Here is a 20,879-nt window from a genome sequence, read left to right on the forward strand (position 1 = left end):
CTGGGATTGCTGGTTTCTATCCAAGACCGTGCTACTGAAGCACTTGCTAAGACCCTCGGTCGCCAGAATATTTTCAGTAGGTGCTGGTGGCACATCACCACTGTTATAACTCCAATCCAAAATAATGGATATGGATGAGTCTCCAGAGAAGTATTAGAATGAATGGTGCAATCATTAGTATTATAGTTTTATTCATGCAAGTGACTAGGGACACATCCAAAAGGTGCACTTAATTAGAAGATCATATAAATGCTAATTCTTTATGGCAACATGGGGCATGGAGCTGAATAGGTAAATTTCGGGAGCCAAAAGTTACAGAAAGCTTGGGAACAGGGTCTCCAACATTTTATTTATTTATTTATTTGATTTATTTGATTTGTCAATCACTTATAAGACAATAGGTATAAATATAAACATGAGTAAGAATACAGGAAATAGTTACAAATAAATGAGGCAAATATGGCAGGGACGGGAGGCATGATGGTGCACTTATGCATGACCCTTACACGCCCCCTCTTAGGAATGGGGTGAGGTCAATAGTGAATAGTTTGTTAAAGGAGTGGGGGGCGGGTTAGAGGGTGTAACAACAGAGTCAGGTAGTGCAATCCAGGCATTCACCACTCTGTTGCTGAAGTTGTACTTTCTGCAATCAAGTTTGGAGCAGTTTACATTGAGTTTGTATCTGTTGTGTACTCATGTATTGTTGAAGCTGAAGTAGTCATTGACTGGTAGGACCTTGTAGCAGATAATTTTGTGTACTATGCTTAAGTCCAACCAGAGGCAGCATAGTTCAATGTTGTCCCAGCCCCAAATTTCAAGCCTGGTAAAATATAGGGTATTCTGTTGCAAGCAGAGGAGTATAGTACTCTTCCAGTGAAATACTTCTGGACTCGCTCAATTGTATTAATGTCCGATATGCAGTGTGGATTCCAGACAGATGAGCTGTATTTGAGTATTGATCTATATTCCACCTCGTATTTTTTGGTCATGTTTCTATAGCACCTATATACACTGCTCAAAAAAAATAAAGGGAACACTTAAACAACACAATGTAAGTCCAAGTCAATCACACTTCTGTGAAATCAAACTGTCCACTTAGGTAGCAACACTGATTGACAATCAATTTCACATGCTGTTGTGCAAATGGAATAGACAACAGGTGGAAAGCATAGGCAGTTCGCAAGACATCTCCAATAAAGGAGTGGGTTCTGCAGGTGGTGACCACAGACTACTTCTCAGTTCTTATGCTTTATGGCTGATGGTTTGGTCACATTTGAATGCTGGCGGTGCTTTCACTCTAGTGGTAGCATGAGATGGAGTCTACAACCCACACAAGTGGCTCAGGTAGTGCAGCTCATCCAGGATGGTACATCAATGTGAGCTGTGGCAAGAAGGTTTGCTGTGTTTGTCAACGTAGTGTCCAGAGCATGAAGGTGCCACCAGGAGACAGGCCAGTATATCAGGAGATGTGGAGGAGGCCGTAGGAGGGCAACAACCCAGCATCAGGACCGCTACCTCCACCTTTGTGCAAGGAGGGACAGGAGGAGCACTGCCAGAGCCCTGCAAAATGACCTCCAGTGGGCCACAAATGTGCATGTGGCTGCTCAAACGGTCAGAAACAGACTCCGTGAGGGTGGTATGAGGGCCTGACGTCCACAGGTGGGGGTTGTGCTTACAGCCCAACATCGTGCAGGATGTTTGGCATTTGCCAGAGAACACCAAGATTGGCAAATTTGCCACTGGCGCCCTGTGCTCTTCACAGATGAAAGCAGGTTCACACTGAGCACATGTGACAGACGTGACAGGGTCTGGAGACAGCATGGAGAACGTTCTGCTGGCTGCAACATCCTCCAGCATGACCGTTTTGGCAGTGGGTCAGTAATGGTGTGGGGTGCCATTTCTTTAGGGGGCAACACAGCCCTCTATGTGCTCGTCAGAGGTAGCCTGACTGCCATTAGGTACCGAGATGAGATCCTCAGACCCCTTGTGAGTCCATATGTTCGTGCGGTTGGCCCTGGGTTCCTCCTAATGCACAACAATGCTAGACTTCATGTGGCTGGAGTGTGTCAGCAGTTCCTGCAAGACAAAGGCATTGATGCTATGGACTGGCCAGCCCATTCCCCAGACCTGAATCCAACTAAGCACATCTGGGACATCATGTCTTGCTCCATCCACCAATGCCACATTACACCACAGACTGTCCAGGAGTTGGGGGATGCTTTAGTCCAAGTGTGGGAGGAGATCCCTCAGGAGTCCATCCACCACCTCATCAGGAGCATGCCCAGGCATTGTAGGGAGGTCATACAGGCACGTGGAGGCCACACACACTACATTTTGACATGTTTTAAGGACATTACATCAAAGTTGGATCAGCCTGTAGTGTTTTTTTCCACTTTAATTTTGAGTGTAACTCTAAATCCAGAACTCCATGGGTTGCTAAGTTTGATTTCCATTGATAATTTTTGTGTGATTTTGTTGTCAGCACATTCACCTCTGTAATGAACAGTGTATTTAATAAGAATATTTCATTCATTCAGATCTAGGATGTCTTATTTTTGTGTTCCCTTTATTTTTTTGAGCAGTGTAGTAAGAAGCTGAGTGATGAATGCTGCCCTGTACCTATGCTGTCCTCTGCTTGAATCGTCAGGTTCCAATCTTACTCAGAGTTTCTTTCTGCAATAGCTGAAGTCTGTTCCAAACCCCCATACTGGTTTCCCAAGGCATATTGGCCTGTGGTCCTGATGGAGGTGTCATACTGGGGGGCGGTTAATGGACTGAGATAAGAATCTACCTCCACCCCATGTGCTCCCTTCCTTGCCATCTTTGTTTATCTTAATATTTATTATTTCTAATTTTCAGTCTTCTACCTTGTTGTTTTTACTTTGTTGTAAGCGTCTTGGAGAGGCCTCTAAATGAGATAGGCAGCCCTTGGTGCTTTCTGAGCTTGGTTATTTTCTTGCAGATGTTTCATTACCCAAACTAGTGACTAGCACTGATGTTGTTACCAAGGTTGGATAATGAAATGTCTGCAAGAAAATAATTAAGCTCAGAGAGCCCCAAGGACCCCGCATTTCAACCCTAAGCTACAAATATTCTCCTCTATTGATAAGATGGGCAGCATGAATGTAACGTCTGAATTGTAGCACTGCAAAGAATGAGTGGATTATTAAATTCAACTCTCTACCTATCGTGTGGCCATTGTGTGCTTCACCGATCGACCCCTTAAAATTCACTATTTCACAGGTGTTTTGAGTGTTTTCCTCCTAAACTGTGATGTGGCCCTGCCATTTCTTCAACTTTTTTTTAAATGAGAGTGACTTATTTGAGTCCCTTTCTGTAGTAACATTTGGACCTATGAATAATCTTGGAATAAAATGGGAAGAGGGGAATAATTAGTATTTCCCTTTGCCAGAGGGATGTACTTAAGGGGGGGGAAATGTCTTTTAGTTAGGAGCAGCTGATATTTGTCAGCTGGAGGACGGGGCTAATTAAATGCATCAGGCAACAGTGACAAGAAGCTGAAAAACAGCCTGACAGTTCTAAAATGACTTATAGCACATGATTAAATATAAGAGGCTTTATTAATATACACACGTGCACAATGCAAACAAACACACACAGGTGTGCCCCTCATTTGCTAAGTACCTCCTGTGCTTTTTGTTCTGGTGCTTAAACAGGTGCAGAGCAGATTCCCTGCTCATCAAGATACTTTGCTTCCATGACAGCACTTTGGTTGCTTAGCAGGTGCTTGTTAGAAAGGTCCTCCTGCCTTCCAGAGGCCTAGAGACAGACAAAACAAAAAAGGTCAAATTCAGGTGTCTCATCATTCACACGTCCACCATCTTGGAAGGCAGGAGATGGAAGAGAGGGAGCTATTCCAATATTTATTTATTTTTAAAGGAAAGCACAACACCAATCCTGGAGATCAGTTCATTAATTGGCATAGAGGTTGGAAGTCTTCAATTGGTGAATGGGATAGGAGTCAATCTGGCACTTCTGCCTTAATTACGGGAGGAGGAGGAGGAGGAGGAGGAGGACTAAATCACAGAAAATAGCGAAATGTTTTCTGAAGTATTTCCATAGTGACTTACTACCATCATTCACATTAGCAAAGACTGCATTTCTGGAGGGGCAGGTGATATTCAGCAGGTTCTGACCAGTTCTGGAGAACCGCTAGCGGAAATTTTGAGTAGTTCGGAGAACCGGCAAATACCACCTCTGACTGGCCCCGCCCCCATTTATTCTCTGCCTCCAGAGTCCCAGCTGATCGGCTGGATCTTCTTTTGTTGCCCTGCACAGGAGAACAGAGCTGGAAAGCAGGTTAGTGGGGTGGGAGAGAATGGAGATTTTGCAGTAACCTTCCCCTGCCACGCCCACCAAGCCACGCCCATAGAACCAGTAGTAAAAAAAATTGAATCCCACCACTGGGCAGGAGGAATATAACTTTGTCTCAGATATAGGAAGCATTCTGCTACTTAATTATTTTCCCAATTTTCCATCAAATGAACTCCAAGTAGCTTACAAACACTTCATCAGCAGGCCAGAGAGAAAAGTTGTAGAGGCAGAAGGAAGCAAGTGGCGGACTCTTTAACATAACTTGGCCAAGGTGCTCTCAAATGATTAATACCTCTGCTTAGGGGTACTCATTTCTTGTTTTAAAAAGAAAACCTTTCTATGAGCCTCTTCCAAAACTTTGTTTTGTTTTGTTTTTCTATGCTAAAAATGAAGAACATTAGAAGGAAAATTCTAAACACCTACCAAAAAAAGAAAGAAATACAAGTGGCTCTTGACTTACAACATTTAGTGACTATTTGAAGTTACAATAGCACTAGAAAAACGTGACTTATGACCACCTTTCACACTTATGACCATTGCAGCGTCCCTGTGGTCACTTGAGTTATATTTGGATGCCTGGCAACTGATTCATATTTATGACGGTTGCTGGGTCCCGGGGTCATGTGATCACCTTTTGCAACCTTCTGACAAGCAAAGTCAATGGGGAAGCCAGTTTCACTTAACAGCTGTGTTAGTAATTTAACAACTGCAGTGATTCACTTAACAAGAAAAGTTGTTAAATGGTGCAAAACTCACTCAACCGATTTCTCACTTAGCAACATAAATCCTGGACTCAATTGTGGTCATAAGTCGAGGACTACCTGTCTTATTGAATCATAGACTGTACATGCTTATAGAACAAGACGAGTAAGATATTCCACAACCATACTCACTATCTACAGAAAGAATGAAGAGAAAGAGATGAAAAAGTACAGATGGGTATGGATCAGAGGGATATGTGCATTGTTGTGGTGAGCCGGCAGCAGGTGCAGATGGCTGAGGAGAGCGAGGACTCTGAACCATGAGGGGCCGGAACCATCAGGGAGTGGACTGCTGCCTTCAGAGATTGTGGGGGCTCGCAGTAGTGATGAGGAGGTTGCTGAGGAGCCTGTGCCAAGTGCACGTGCACTAAGGATTACTCAGAGGAAAGAACAATTACAGCAGCACAGGTGACTCAGGAGTAAGGCTGCAAGGTAATGGACCCTCCCTCAAGAGGATAAAAGCCAGGTTTGAAAAAGCGTTCTTTGCAGAAAGCAAAGAAGCTCTGAAGTTCAACTTGTGGACATCTTAGTTCGTGTTTGGAGAATCTTGTAAATTAGTTCTTATCTCTGGGTTTTGGGCAGCATTGACAAACAACTTGGCAAGGCTCTTTCTTGTCAGAGCTAATTAGTGGAAAGCAGCCTTTTATCTGTAAAGGAACAGAATTCGTTATTAAACCTTAAAAGGTGGGGGCTGCTGCCTTTGCCTGTGTTTTCTCTTTGGGAACCCGGTTGGGTCAGAACAGCATGCATGCTCCAAAAATACAGGTCCCATCAGATTCTGAAGGTGCATGAATTCTGCAGAGAAAGAGACGGACATAGCTGTTCAGTCATACCCTTCCACTAATCATACAGGGTTACTCTCGGGTCATGTTGTATTTCACCCATATACATACTTGTGGTTGGCTCATTTCATTTATAAACACAAACAAATAACTATCATCTCATATTTAAAAGAAAAATGGCTTATTCTAGATACCTCTTTCCATTTTCCAACCGTGTAAAAAGTTATCTCCATTTCAATTCTACCTTCTGTGAGATAAATGCTCTTTTTATATACCCAATACTCTCCCCAAGGATAGTTACATGCAAACGTGCATGTCCATGATATTAGTGGTATTAATATGCCCTATTAAAAATAAGGCTCAGTTTTAACTGCCGAAAATGCACCTCAATCTCCCTAAAGTTAAGGAAGAGATGCTCTGAATTGCTAATGAAAGAGACACCTGAAGCCAGGATGACTTTTCAGAATGACCTAAACAAAGAATGTAATCTGAATCCATTTCCTTAAGCCACTTAGGCCAACCTTCCCCAATCTGTCAGTCTCCAGGTTTTGAATTCCCAAATTCTCAATTCTGGACTTTATTGTCCAAGATATCTGGAGGACACAGACTGATGTAGTCTTTCTCAAACCTGCAACATCCATATCCAAAATGATTAGTTCAATGTCCGTAGCTTTTGACTTTCTCAAAGTTGTAAGAAAATGTGTGGAATAAAAACAAACACATTTTTTTTGTATCTCTGCGCGCACATAAAGTTGGCATCAGAGAATTCTGAAGCACCTTTATAGTACACTGATATATTTATAACTTTCCTAGTGCAAATGTTTTCGAAAGAAAAATTATTTCCACACCCAGCACCTATTGTTCCTTCTCATTATTCATACAGAAGGACAAAAGATTACAGCTCTCTCCTTTCTTCTCCTTCACTGATGGGTAAAAATACATTTCAGCATTTTCTCGAAACGGAACTAAAAGGCTAAGGAGAAACAGGCAAAAGAGATGCCAGATTGTGAAAAGGAACTCAAAAGGCCATGTGGATGGCAGTTCCTGTTGCTAGAAGCAAAAGAGAATCCCAGATCAAATGTTTTCTCCTAATATAAATGGTCCTCACAAAACAGAAAAGCTTTAATAGTTCTGCTTTTAAGATAGGGTGTGAATAATTCCTCTTGGAAATCAAAACTGTGCTAAAATGAGAATACCAGGGGGATTTCTTTCGGATGCAAATAGCAGCTTCAGAGGTTGAGCTGTAAGGAGGAAAGGGTTACATTCTTACTGCTCATTTGCTCAAATTCTAATAATCCACATGCACCCCACCAAAAAAAAACCCTACTTATAGTACTTGTGGGGGGGGGGGATGTGCACGTTAAATGGAAAGGCACAATTAATGTCATTTGTCTACTTTTACTCTATCCAAGTCTATTTAAAGGGCAAACTATACTGTTCCACTGTTCTTGTTGTTATAAGAACTTAAAAGATCCTTTCTTTGCCCTTGCAAATGTCTTTCAGAAGAAACAGTGGGCTTGGATAAGAGAGAGGAGTGGAGTGAGCGCTCAGTTCTTTCCTCACCAGTAAATTTTCCATTGAAAGAAGAGGTAGGCCTAGATACCTTGCTGATTTCGCCTACTCAGAAACTACAACGACTGATGTACTGTAGAAAGTTGTTAATGCTTTAGAAAGGACAAGGCTGGGTTAGGAATTCCCTCCTTTTAAGCAAGGGCTTTTCCATCTTGTGTGGAAACTGAGGGAAATGTAGGCCTGCTTTATGAATAGCAGAGAGATGGAGCTTTTATCGGAGGTCCAAAGATCTCTTTCCAAATTATTTTCAAAGCACTGACAGACTCAATCTTACTTCATCTCAGGCAGTGGGGCAGTGCCCCCCCGCCCACACACACACACACAAGCTGCTGAATTCACTATGTGTTGTCAACTTTTTCAGAAACTGTTGTAAGATCACCACTCTTATTGTTGCGGTAACTACAGCATTTCAAACTTCTCATTGAAAATCCCACTAGAATTTGGACGCTAGTAGTATTTTAATATTTAAACAAAAAATTTAGGGGTTTCGTAGACCTTGTTGGAGGCTTCACATCTGACATGGCACTATGAGTTCTGGATTGCTTGCTCTTTGCTGAGGGGACAAAGAGAAGTTTGTGGCAGGGGTGGAGAACTAATGGCCCTTTTATGATTTGTGGACTTCAACTCCCAGCATGGCTGGCTAAGGAATTCTGGGAGTTGAAGTCCACAAGTCATAAAGGAGGTGTAGTTGTTCCCACCTCTGGTTTATGGGAAATGTAAAGCTTTTTTCTGCAAAGGAAATCTGTTGCTTGGAGACGGGGCTGAGAAAGAAACCTTGAGGGTTACTGTTGATGGTATCTCTCATTTGATGCCTAAGCCCTCATAGTAAGATTAGCCCTGTTTAAGATCTCTTCTTGTTTAGTCCATGTGCTTCCACTATTAAATTCACTGCCTTAGGCAGCAGTGAGACTTTTTTTTAAAGAACAGTACATCAACTTCGATTTTTAATTTTGAATAGACCCATAATCAGGCTTACATAGTTTTAGCAGCAACTCGTATCTTCCTTTTTTTCCCCATACACACCAATTCAAATGAAGCCACTACGAGACAACAACAGCAGGAACTTTTCTTGTAGTTTTTCAGGATGTGTTACATCTATACTGTACAAATGTACTTCACTATTGTTAGAGATCATACACAATGGACTCCTGCACAGATATTCCTCTTCTTCATTGTGACTGTGTTCACCTATCTAAGTCAAAGTGTTGAATGAAAAAGGATGCAAAAGAGTTGTGTGCAGGAATATGCAGTTTATTTACTCCCTCTTCCATAAGAGCATAAATCAATAGGAAGTGGCAGCCCTTATAATATAGACCAGGGATGTCAAACCCAAGGTCCACAGTCCAGATTCGGCCCATGATATGGTCGGATCCAGCCTGTATAGCCATCCTGGGAAATGTAAGGGGCCAGCCTGCATCTCTTTGGCTCAGTCTACTCAATGCAAAGAGGAAACATCAGATGAGCGTGGCTTCGGCCCGGTCTACCCAGTGCAAAGAGGAAACATGCCAGCAGTTTGGGGAGTGGCATCAAGCTGGCCATACCCACCCAGTTGGCCACACCGAATGAGTGGTGTCAAGCTGGCCACGCCCACTCAGTTGGGAACACTTACAAGTTGGCCATACCCACCCGGTCCCCCGAGGTCAACCGCATGTGGCCCTCAGTGAAATTGAGTTTAACACCCCTGATATAGACCATACTCAGAAACATACATCATGTGGGCCCAGAGCTGCTTTTACTAAAACAGCAATAGTAACAGAATCTTGTAAACCTCAATATGTTCTCCCTCTTGTATCTTCATGTGAAAGGCCGGGGCATGTCTGCAGCATTGTCATAAATCTCTTTCTCAGTGTGGACTTGAGCTACATATATCTGATTGTTGCTTTGTAATTGAATTCGTTGTGTCTACCTGGCTAGTGGTGTGGAGATTTTTTTGTTTGTGAGTGCAGGCTTCCAAATAACTGACGGTCATCTGGTGGAAAGCATGAATAGAAGAGATGATTCCACCACACTGTCAATTATTTGGAAGCCTGCACTCACAAACAAAAAAATCTCCACACCACTAGCCAGGCAAACACCTGGGCACAAACAGATCCCCCCTGATACCTCCAGCTCAAACACACCCCAACCAGGCACCCAGATGAAACCTAGCTTCCTAATAAATGATAGCCATCCATTTACTCGGAGCCAAGCTGCACTAAAAGCCTCCAATACAGGAACACAATGTTGCCAGCCAATCAAGACACAAAAAAAGCCACAAAACAGACAGAAGATATTAGAAACATCAATCAAGCAGAACACAGCAAACTCCAAGACCAATAAACACAGACCAAGACTCCCAACCAATCAGGATGAAGAGAAAACCTTTCTGGCACAGCAGTAGGCTAGCCCCAAATTTAAAACTGAAACAACTGTAAAAGTCTGACTCACAGACGAACACAATACAGAAGCCTGATGATGGCAGATGAGATTCTGCCGAAACGTTGCTACAACTTTAAAAGCACAACTATAATGACGTGGGAAAATACCCAAACAAAGCTGAATACCATACATGTAAGTACACGCAAAAACTTAAGAATATATATATATATATATATATATATATATATATATATATATATATATATATATATGTGTGTGTGTGTGTGTGTGTGTGTGTGTGTGTGTGTGTGTGTATGTGTATGTGTATGTGTATGTATGTATGTATGTATGTATGTATGTATGTATGTATGGTTTTTTTGTGTTCATCCAGGCGGGTACTTATTCTATTGTATCATATGTGTTTTTTCATTATTTATTTTACCAGAAAAGGTAACGGGCCACATCTTTAGGCTCTTGAGGAAGGATAGGAGGGTAGGGGCAGATCTTACCTTAGAGGGTAAGATGTTCCAAAATGCTCCCCTGCTCACTTGAGTTGCCTCTCCCTGATCTCACCCTCTCTTCTAACAGAACTCTGTCTCCCAATATCCACATCACTAATTCCAGTATCAACTGCCCAGCCAACAAGGCCAGAAGGTAAGCTAAAAAGCCTTCCCTGGCCTTCAGGATCCCAACAAGTCCCCAGTGTTGTGGAGTCACGTATAGATATTGCAAATCCAGAAATGAATTCCTTCTGTTACCATAAGCCTATCTTTTCAAACCACTACACATACCCAACATTTTTTTTTCTTGGAGGACTTAGTAGGTATTGCTTGCAAATGCTTCACATTAGCCCGAGTTGTTATGTTTGCACAACAGGGGCTGTTTTGGATTAAACTGGGTTTTAAATATCCACGCAATCCCTCTAATAACCATGTTAAGCATGCCATGCAAGTACCCCTAAACTGTATCTGGCCTGAATTCTACCACAGCAGCACATGGGACCCAGGAATCGGTGTCATTTGAGATCGTTAAGCTTGCAAAAGTACAGCTTCAGTCCAGAGTCAGGGCCAGCTTTGGCAACAGAAAGGCTCTCAAGTAGAAGGGCAGAGATCCTACTCCTTGCCTTGAGGTCTGTGGTCCGTTAGCATTCTGGTTTGGCACTATCTGGAGGGCCATGTGTTTCTTGTTCCTGGATTAGGTGAATCACTTGTCAGATTCACCACAAAGCAGTTCATATGACCAGCCCTTCATCAGCAAGTATTTTCTGGCCATAACTCAGGAGCAGCAGCGATGAGGAGGAGGAGGAGCAGGAGCAGGAGCAAGAGCAGGAGCAGGAGGAGAAAAGGAAGGAAGGAAGGAAGGAAGGAAGGAAGGAAGGAAGGAAGGAAGGAAGGAAGGAAGGATTTTCCATGCTTCCTGCCAGCTTCCCACAAGGAAACTCAATGGGGAAGCCAACAGGAAAAAGGAACTTGCTCCTGGTCCTATTACTTTGCCCATTTCTGATCATTAATTTGTCTGTTTAGGTAAGAAAGTACCTCTGAAATGACTGGGTGGGCCACCGATTATCTAGTAGGACTTAAAGATCATGCTCATTCTCCAACCATTTCTCCCTAGTATCTCTACCAAGGAGAGGTACAACAGATGTAGGTTCACAAAGAAGGATGATCTTCTAGCTGTTTTTCACATCAGTTCAGTTTTCAGCCTTGGACGAAGAAAAAGAACTTCTTGGGTCTCTCCACACCCGCCACTCACCCAAATTGTGACATGAAGTTATTCTAGCCACAAAATTATTCTAGAGCAACTGAGGTTAGAGTCTTGTCTCTTTTCTTTCCAGCAAGATAGCTTCTTAACAGTAAAACATTTGGGCAACAGACCACAGTGTCTCCAAAGTTGTGCAACTTCCTTCATTAGCAATTTCCTAAGATGTGCTAGATAAACAAGACAGGAAGCATAAAGTGAATCCTATTTGACTACATACTATAGACAGAAAAGGTAATTGATGAAATGTCTTACAGACTTTATCTTTTGTTTGTTTTTTTTGCATTAGTATTATTTACTATTCTTCCAGCTCTCAGAAGGCTGAGTGAGAATGTCCTAGAAAGGTGTTGATGACTCAAAGGGAAGAAAAATATTTCTAAATGTACAATCGCTAGATATTTTATGGATCATACCCACAACTGCTCTGAACAGCTACTTCTAAGTTCCAGCTGGAATCAGAGGAGGAGGAGGATCTTTCAGTAGCAAGCCAGAGCTCTATCTAGCTCAGCATCTGGTGTCTCATAGTAGCTTCAGGAGGCCCAAGCCTTAGGGGGAGATGGTCTCTCCCCACCATTCTTCTCCAACAGCCATAATTTCTGCTTTTTAGTTGTCTAGTTGAATTTGGACATAACACACATAGTCGTCTTGGCCTGTAAACCACAAATAGTCCAAAGGGAAAGGGGAGCCAAAGGGGAAATTTGACTAAGCCAAACCAAAGTCATCAGGGTTTGTTTGTTTTTTTAAAAAAATAAGCATTTGGGAAACATGGAGACAAGTTTCTAGAAGTATTTCAAAGACAGAAAGAAGCAGAAATGCTGAGCTCTTCCTGTACCATCAGTAATTGATATGCAGGTCAGCCACCAACTCAAGTAGCACACTGTAAAACTATGTCATTCACCTCTCGGTACAGCCACAAATGACTACACAAGCTAAAGGTAAAGAAAGCTACGTGTTATAGCAACTCCACCCTTTCATGTATAAGAATTACCCCTGGAACTTCACCAGTATATTACTACTGTATTTCAGGCAAGAATTAGTAAAAGGACACTGTGCCTGAGGAAAAAACAATAAAAAATCATTATATTTTCTGTTTCTTCAATAATTTAAAATCATTTCCTGTCTCAATGAACTGGAAGCTTTCATCACTGGAAGCTTTCAAGAAAAGACTGGCCTGCCATCTGTCAGAAATGGTGTACGGTCTCCGGCTTTGTGGGGTGGACTAGATGATATCCAAGGTCCCTTCCAACCCTGTTATTCTGTTCTGAACATTGCACATATCTAGCCCCATCTTTCATGGTGTGTTTATTTTTTTTCATTTGAAGCTCAAATCCTTTCCTTTCTCCTTAATTGCAAGGTATTTTCTATAGAGATTGTAGTAACTACTGATGGGATATGGTAAGGAGTCTAACAGATGTTCCAGGTCTGGATAGAAAAATGGTATCTTTATCATATTTTTAATATAACAGGTTTTTAAACAATAATATCAGGTAAATGTTGGCTCATTAGGATTGCAGCTGAATTTTAAGAAGAAATGCAAGTCAAAAGCTTGCCTGGCTTTTGTGCAGTAGCATCTAGTACAATAGTACTGCACTCTAACCACTGCGCCACGGAGGCAGTGTGGCTTCACCAAGCCCCTTCAAAAGGACTCTTTGCCTAAATAATCTCTAAAGATTTAGGCAGCCCAATTATGGAACATCCCCATATCTAAGGAATCATCTAGTTTTAGTACATCTAAAACTTTTTTGGTAATGTTCAAAGCGTGACAAGAAGAGGTCTTCATCATATGATCCCTATTCTGCCAATAGGGAGGGGGAAACCCCATCAGTGGGTGCAAGATATCCATGGGTGTCTTGTGGGTTCTGCAAATACATTGAAACCCTTTGAAACAACTAGGCAGGAACCACAACATCCCTTTGAAAACCTACCTTAGGTAGTTTATGGAGGAAGCCTGTATTGTCGCATATAGCTGTCTTCAGATATACAGGTGACAAATTGTAGGGTGGGGCGCTTGACTTATTAGAAATGTACAACTCTGCTTCTCATTCCATCCAAGCTGTTCACAATTGACATGTGCTTGAGGGATCCGTGGTGCTTCCTGAGCTTGATTCTTGTAGACATTTCATTACCCGAACTAGGCAACATTATCAGTGCTAGGAAGGGGCGGGTTTTGCTCTGAGTTTATATTCTAGTCGCAAACTCACAGCCCCCGATGCATCACACGCTGGCCACGCCCACCCCAGTTTAACGGAGAAGAAAGTCATGATATGTCATGTGACATGAGGTCACAAATTTGACATCAATGTTCTAGTGCCTTGCCCTGTCGCTCTTGGTAGGAGGGATCTTGGAGATTTTTTTGATTGGGCTGTTTACTGTTACCTTGTTCGACAGTTCCTTGATTGGGGTATTATTTATTTCTTGATTGTTGGGCTGATGTTATGAAACGTGTCTCTTATCTTCATTTTGTCTTATCAGTTCAGGGTGCCTTGTTTCTCCATTTTCCAGTCCCTAACCTGGAATTTTGCACCCTAAATGCCAGTCCAGATGGGTTGTTGCTACAGTAAAGCAATTTATTTTTTGTCACTTTAGGTACTTTGTTATTGGACTTATGCACTGCGTTTTTAATTTACTTATCCATCGCATTTTTGACCTCCCCATAACTAATTGAAAAATTATTTGGAAAAATTGCATATTAGGAGCTGTGAGGAAAGAGATTGGGAATTTGTTCATAGAATCAAACAATGTCAGGGCCTTGGAGATAAACAGTTCATCAAGCAGTTGACCAGGAAGAGATCTTCTTCAGGCAGTTCTTACTGATATTATATACGATTGGTAATCAAATCCTAAGGAAGTGGAACAAAACTTAAGGGACGTGCGTAAGTGCACAATCGTGCCTCCCGTCCCTGTCCTATTGTCCCCATTTATTCATACCTATTTCCTGTATTCTTACTCATGCTTATACTTATACCTATTATCTTGTAAGTGATTGACAAATCAAATAAATAAAAAATAAATAAAATAAAAACCGAATTTTCATTATAGTATATTGAACAAGCATGCATGAGTTCATTCTGAAACCTACTTATTTTGGCTACTTTCCCTAAATGCGAATTCAGGCCATCTTTCTTTTAAAATGTTTATAGAGGAAAATGTTACCACTTATGCTTGCTTTAAAATCTGAAAAAGCTCTTGTGCGAGAAGGTTTTCTAGGGCTTGCGCAGACTTTTGAAAAAGGGCCTCGTTTCCACAGATTTCCATGGAGTGACTTTCTTCCAAGCTATTTGGTGACACGAGACATTTTCCCCTCGGTTCTCCTATGGGTAGCAAGTGTTCTGTTTTGCATTGGATTATCCTGAAGCAGCATTGGTAGTTCCAGATCCTCAGAGCAGCTCCTGTGCTGTCTCGTCCAAGGGTGGGCTTCAAATATTTTAGCAACAGGTTCTCTGCCCGGTTGGGTGCAGTCCAACAGATTCTCTGCCCGGTTGGTGGGTTTGGCCTAGTCAGCCTCCTGCACCATGGTGGGGGGGGGGTCGTTTTTGCCCTCCCCAAGCTCCGGAGGCTTTTTTCAAGCCTCCAGGAGGGCAAAAACAACCTCCCCAAGCTCTGGAGGCTCTCTGGAAGCTGGAAATGGGCCCATTTCCGGCCTTCCCGAACTTCCGGGAGTCCCATTTTTCACCCTCCCTGAGCCTCCATGCACATCTTGCACTTAACCTGCATCCAAAATGGACCACATGGGGACTCCTGGGAGGGGCCGGGGGGGCAGGGCCAGCCAGGAGTGGGATTTGGGGGTTCTCCGAACTGTGCAGAATCTTAGCTAGAGGATCTCCCGAACCCCTGAGAACTCCCAGCAGCCCACCCCTGGTCTCGACCCTTAAGGAGGCATGCAATGTTTTTGTAGGAGATGACTTGGTTGGAGCGGAGGGGTCAAACGCATCATCAGTCATGAGTCCCTTTGTGCCCACAAGAGATCTTAGTCCAGCCCACCTTGAATTCCTTCTACTCTTATCTGCCGCCAATTTGGCTGTTAGTAGTTCAGATTCTTGTCGAGAACTTAAGCGTGCAAGAAATCTTTATACCCATTTTGAACTGCCTGGATCTCCTGATTTCCACGGTGCTCGATAGTTCCTCTCCGTGGTGCAAAGCCGTTTTTGCAACACAGGTACTACAGGGCCTACTTTTCTTCTCTCCTACTTTTGAAGGGTCTTTCCAGATCTAAATTTACTTACCAGGCCTAGTTGCAATGTCTGCCTTTCCCCTATACTTGTCACAAACTCTGTGTGATGCACTTTAGGCAAGGTATTACGATTTGCCAGAGGCCATCCTATGAGCAGCAGATATACAAAACACTTTGATCCTGAATGACCCCATCCAAACTGTTTGGGTCATGACTTCCTCTTACCATTTCCTGTGGCTGCTGACAGTTTTAACTCATGCAAGTTACAAACTTTCAGCATTTTGTTTCTCAAATTCCCAGTCTTCCTGCAAAGTTGAGATAATAATCTAACTCACCTATCTCTAGAGGACGTTGATGGGGCTTAATTAAAGTTTGCAACAAAAAAAAAAACCCTTCTGAAATGTATAAATGAGTACGAAAATAATCATTCTATATTTCAATTTTCTCTCTTTTAATTAACAGACTGCCAAACACGTTTTCCAAGCCACTAAATTGTCTAACATGAACAGTTTAAAAATACCCAAATGAAGATTTATTTATTTTTTAAATGAGCTTTTAAAAATATGACCACTGCTGAGTTTGGTTCTCTGCTCAGCAAACAAAGCTTCAAAGACAACTCACCTTTTGGCTGTGCTTTTAAAGGATATCTACTTTGACCTTTTAAAGAGGACTCTGTAGTGTAGGGGTGTCAAACTCAAGGCCTGTGGGCCGGACCCTGGAAACATGAGGCTGGCCTGGAAACACCAAAGGACCAGCCTGCAAGGCCTCTGCTAGAAAAAATGGAGCTGAGGGGGGCACGCACGGCCACCCTGCCCCATTTTCATCCATAATGGCCTCCTGAAACCCTCTACCAGAGAAAATGGAGTTGGGGGGAGTCTGTAGTCGTCCCCCCGCCCGAGCTCCATTTTCGCTGGCAGAGAGCTAGCAAAACAAACTGAAAACAAAAGAAAAGGAGAAATGTTTCCCCTTTTGCATTTGAGCGTGCAAGAAGGGACAGGAAAGGAGAAAGGGAAAGAGGAAAGACAAAGAAACAGAAGGGAAGGTGGGAAGAGAGCAAGGAAGGAAAAATAAGGAAAGAGAGGAAGGAAGCAGAAAGGAGAAGGAAGAGGGAAGAAAAAAGAAGAAAAGGAAAGAGAGGGGGGGTGGAATGAAGGAAGGAAGATTATAATGGGAAGGGAGGAAGATTATAATGAGAGCGGGGAGGGTCTCAGGGAAGACATGCCTTAGCACATGGCCACCACAGGGCCCCCCGACATGAGTCCCATGCCACGTCCACCATGGCCACCCCCACCATGGCCACGCCCACCTCTGGCCCTCCAAGGTCAAACAGAACCCTGATGCGGCCCTCAAGGAAATCGAGTTTGACAACCCTGCTGTAGTGGGAATGCATTTACCCATTATGGCACACAGCAACTGATTCATCAAGCTTTCAATATTTTGCATGGAACTTCAAACAGCAGACGCTTGGTAAATGCTCAGCAAAAATACTTGTCATAATTTGTTGCATTAATTTGATGACATGATTCCATTTCCAGGAAGCAAAAATGCATCGATCATGAGTATATTAGAAATGTAACCCCCACCGTTACATGAACAAAGAGATAAATAATTGGGCTCATATTCGCCCTATAGCCAGGATTTCTACAGTAGATCCTCTTGCTTTTCTATTTTCTTTCTTTTCTTTTTTTAAAGAAAACAAAAGAAAAAGATAGAAAAGGGACAAAACACAAAACATAATTACAATGCAAATATATATAAAAACTACGCTTAAAAAGTGTTTAAATGGAAAAAAGTACCACAGAAAGAAAGACATAGAATACATCCTCTTGGCTTATTATAAGAATCTAAGAGGAAAGCCATGCTGGGGCACACAGCTTCTTCACTGAAATGTAATTTTTACCAATAGAGAAGCATGGATTCCTGACTGCTCCCAAATAATCTGGTTACTTGCCCTCTAATAATTATGGATACTGTCAAAAGGTCTTTCCTCCGGCAAAAAGCAACTTTAGTTATGCTAAATCCTTGTTAACATGTGTCTAACGTCACCATTATTTGTTCAGTTTTCTGAATAACATACAAATAAATAGCACTCCGTACTGTATACAATTGAACTTATAGGATCCCCCCAGAGTTAGCTAACTAACTAGACTTTTACAGAAAATATGGCACTGTACTCATGTAGCCCTTAGCTTTAGCCAGTTTAGTTCTTCTTAGATTCCTCCACGAATCCCTGAAGAAACAAAACATGTGTCCATTTATCTTGCTTTTCAGTATGTCATGAGTCCTTGGATGGCATCGTACAAGACTTCTGCACACAAACTCCTGCTTCAGAACTGTCTCAGGTCTGCAGAATTAGATCATCCACCTTTTACCCTCCGTGAATTATCCACTGTTTTTCCAACCTTCGTTTTTATATCATGAACAAATCTGCTAAGGAAGGAAAAGCCAGCAGCTACACAATGCTTTTCACTGGAGATTAGGAGCCCTTAATCTGAAAGCATCTCAACTGTTTTCTCCCAATCTCAAATTCTTTCATTCCCTTCATCACCACAATCGTCACCACCACAACCACAGCTGCAACAGAGGACTCTTGTTTAACTGCCCGCCATAACAGAAGGGTGAGAAGTAGCCAAAAGGAACATGCAGGCAAGCAGAATTCTGTCTTTTACCTGAGATGGGTACAGGTAGGCCAAGGGTCTTCAAACTTGGCAAGTTTAAGACTTGTGGACTCCAACTCCCAGAATTCCTGAGCTGTCATGACCAGAGGAGGAATTCTGGGAGTTGAAGTCCACAAGTCTTAAAGCTGTCAAGTTTGAAGACCCCTGGGTTAGACGCATAGGGTGCAGCTAAGGAAATCATAAGGGATAGGATCCTCGTTTTTTTCATTTCATCATATGCTCTCTCTCTGTCTCTCTCTCTCCCCGCCTCCCTCCAATCTGCATGTAGGAGGATTATATAGGCACTTGAGATTGGTTTCAAAAAAACAACATGGTAGCTGGAAAATACCAGGGTAGTAAGGAAGATCATTTAATTTATTACTGTGTGTACCCAATATATTTGTAAGATTGGTTCTCTATTACAGTGTATAGAAATACCGTATTAATGTCACAAAATCTTCATTAGTACAGAGGTTAATTGACTACCCTGTCATATTTTTGCTGCCTACATCTGTGTCATCTCATTGTTTGCTTCATTGGGTTTTTAAGTGGAACAGTTAAAGCTTGGTTTATTGAAATAACAGGTGCATTAACTGCACTTGTATGGTGCTCTCTGCTCACCGCTGAACTGATTAATCACCACTGTTTTCAGCGGCCCTGGCCTTGCGCCTGGAGAGGAGCCAGACAGATGGGTCGATAGGGAACTGTGGCATCAGCATTTGGCAGTCGCTGTGTACCCAGAGAAAGGTGTTTGTTTTATTATACTTGTATCTTCTCTAAAATTGGAACTTCTCTTCCATGATCTCTCACCTCCCCCCTAGACCCTCAAAGATCTGCTTAACTTGGCTAATTCTGCTGTATTCATTAGGGACAGAAATGAACGTGCTGGAATCTAAAAAGCATATGGTTTGATGGGACAAGATCGTTTAGGTTCTACCTGTGGAATCTTAGCCATACATTAGTTCTAAATTAACAACTAGAATTACGATTAACCATAGATGCCTTCACCCATAAAAGAGCTAAGCTTTCCAGTATAAACTCCAAAGCTCCTGGCCAGTATAGATAAACATAAGATGGATGTCTGCATATACTGGTCCTTTTATCAGTTCTTCACAGAATGCAGCAATCATACTAGATGTGTCAATCAATTCTAGGGATGTGCAAACTAGATGAACTTGAGGACATCCCTGGGCTGCACTGAGAACAGCATTGTCTAGGAGGAAATAAAAAGAATTGGAATGTTTTAGATATTTCCAAACCAATCTGTTTCTCAAGCAGTGAGTTTGGCATATTTCTATAAATCGCCATTTTCCAAATTATGGTTAACTGCTTGTAATTAAATTTGGTTGGTCTCAAATCTCATAGCTTTAGCTTTCTATTTTGGCAAAAAGGATGGCTATCTGGAGATTTCCTGATTTGGCTGCTAAATATCATGAAGGAGAAAGAGGTAGCAAATACATTGCAGTAGATACACTGATGAACAGGATCGTTGGAGTCAGGCCATTGTTTCCTGTTTCTCAATTTCAGCTGCATTGTGTCTTTTATTTTTATTGTCTCCTGCTACCTACCGCAGATTTTTCTTTACTTACTGACTCTTGTTCTTCCCTGATACTATAAAAAGATATTTGGCACACCACAGATTTAACTTTCTCACTCTAGTATTTGAAATGCAAACTTCTCAATCGTCATGTTACAGTCAAATGCCTCATTTTCTTTGCTTCTGTATTCTGCTGTATTTCTTTCCCCTCAATAGTCAGGCAAATATATTTGGGGAGGGGGTGATTTTATTACATGTTCTATTTTGATAGATAATTGCAGTTTAGGGTGGGATAATTATGTACAAAGGGATTCTCACATTCAAAAAAGATTCTTCATATGGTCTATTGATCTCTATTCTTTCTCAGCTGTTCCTTGCACCCACTCCTGTGTTCTAGTTAGAGAACTAATCATTTGCTGTATGCTGTGAACAAGAAAAAATAATAATTCCACATGCTGTATCTCAGACCCTTCATAATTACACTTTAAATTGGTTTACTCTGAATCTTTTAACTCATCACTCTTACTCAATTCTAATCAAGCCTGAGTACTAAAGTCAATACAACAACATCCCTCCCTTTACAGGTAAGTATCAGTGCTCACATCAAACAAATGTAAAGTCACTATCACCTAATCTGGATTTATTTTTAACCGTTGGATAGCAGAACTGCATTTTCTGAATTAGCTATCGTGTTTTTCAACATCTGGACAGAAAAGTTTTGGCAGAGACAGCAACCTCACTGTTTCTGATTTGAAACAATGCTGCGTTTCCGTTTTCCTTGATTGTTTAGCGACATGCAAAAAAAACCTGCTCACAGTGTTTAACATGATTAAAACTCCCTCTTCCATCTTCATAACTAAAACTCCTCGAGGGGTTAATAATAACAGAAGCAAGCAATGCTCTTGATAATGAAAGGCCCTGAAATGTCTCAAAGAGAGCATATGCAAA

The 20,879-nt window shown here is 42.0% G+C and overlaps 1 long non-coding RNA gene across 1 annotated transcript in view; it reads left to right on the forward strand.

The window, feature by feature from the left end:
• LOC148127811 (uncharacterized) overlaps positions 1–20,879 on the forward strand; it is a 65,096-nt gene that overhangs the window by 20,319 nt on the left and 23,898 nt on the right. Inside the window, exon 3 of the long non-coding RNA XR_015740200.1 lies at positions 7,382–7,467. This is a non-coding gene — a long non-coding RNA (uncharacterized LOC148127811). The remainder of the gene's footprint in view (positions 1–7,381; positions 7,468–20,879) is intronic.

Source organism: Pseudonaja textilis, chromosome 1 (genome assembly GCF_049901715.1).
Source record: "Pseudonaja textilis isolate UNSWEBS1 chromosome 1, rPseTex1.2, whole genome shotgun sequence".
Taxonomy (NCBI): Eukaryota; Metazoa; Chordata; class Lepidosauria; order Squamata; family Elapidae; genus Pseudonaja; species Pseudonaja textilis.